Source organism: Sinocyclocheilus grahami, unplaced genomic scaffold (genome assembly GCF_001515645.1).
Source record: "Sinocyclocheilus grahami isolate Dianchi unplaced genomic scaffold, SAMN03320097.WGS_v1.1 scaffold9043.1, whole genome shotgun sequence".
NCBI classification, from domain to species: domain Eukaryota; kingdom Metazoa; phylum Chordata; class Actinopteri; order Cypriniformes; family Cyprinidae; genus Sinocyclocheilus; species Sinocyclocheilus grahami.
Window position 1 is genome coordinate 522 of NW_015512364.1, and position 960 is coordinate 1,481.

General features: G+C 43.0%; 1 long non-coding RNA gene across 1 annotated transcript; it reads left to right on the top strand.

Annotated features, from left to right (window-relative positions):
- Positions 1-960, top strand: LOC107578140 (uncharacterized). The gene is made up of 3 exons (XR_001608312.1): positions 1-42; positions 666-803; positions 912-960. It is a non-coding gene; the product is annotated as an uncharacterized lncRNA (long non-coding RNA).

Sequence of the window (960 nt, forward strand, 5' to 3'; positions counted from 1 at the left end):
GAAGATCATCAAACAGGCCAAACACATCTTCCTGAGGAGCAGGTGCCTCATGCGTGCACCGACATTTGACATAGAAGAGTTCAAAACACAGCACAGTTCAGAGTGACTGATTCGAGGTGCCTTCCCACGTCTGCGTCTGAACTGTCAAACCGGGTAGAGAAATGAGTGTTGAGAGGCTATCCAAACAAGATACAAATAGAGACGTAGGGCTTTTTTGTCAGCAGCCATAATTAGACAATATTTAGTGTTTTTGTGCTGGTTTAGGCCTGTGGTGATCAGCTGACTCACATCTGTGTGCTGGTCACTTCACACTCTGATATTTGACCCCTTATATTGATTTCAGAGGCAGTTTCACTTTTATAAGGCATTTTTTCAACCTTATTAGATGTGTGCATCACTTAGAATAACAAGACACTATAAAGCTGTTACCAATCAAATTAAATTAGTATCAGCAAAATCCAGAGACACTTAAAGATGTAGTGCAGACAAAATAGTAATACATTTTTGTTGAATTTAAATGTGCATGCCTTTACATAATATATATATATTTTAAGTCAAAGGTCTTCAAAAGGTCTTTCCTAATTTTCACTGATCTGTTTCCATCAGGTGTGTATATTGTGGTAAATACTGAGCAAAGGTCTGAGCAAGTATCTCTTCTGTTTCAGGGCGGCGCGGACCATCGACAGTCTGGCCAGTCGTATAGAGGACCCTCAGATCCAGGCTCACTGGTCCAACATCAACTCTGTGTATGAGTCCAGCGTCAAAGTGCTCATCACCTCGCAGGGATACGAGCAGATCTGCAAGTATGCCTTCACAACCGTGGCAGAGCACAGGCCTCACCACGACACATTTCTGCATAAACCTTACTTACTCAACACAGCGTTAACACTGATCTCAAATCTGCTGCTCAGGTCCATCCAGCTGCAGCTGAACATCGGTGTGGAGCAGATCAGGGTTGTG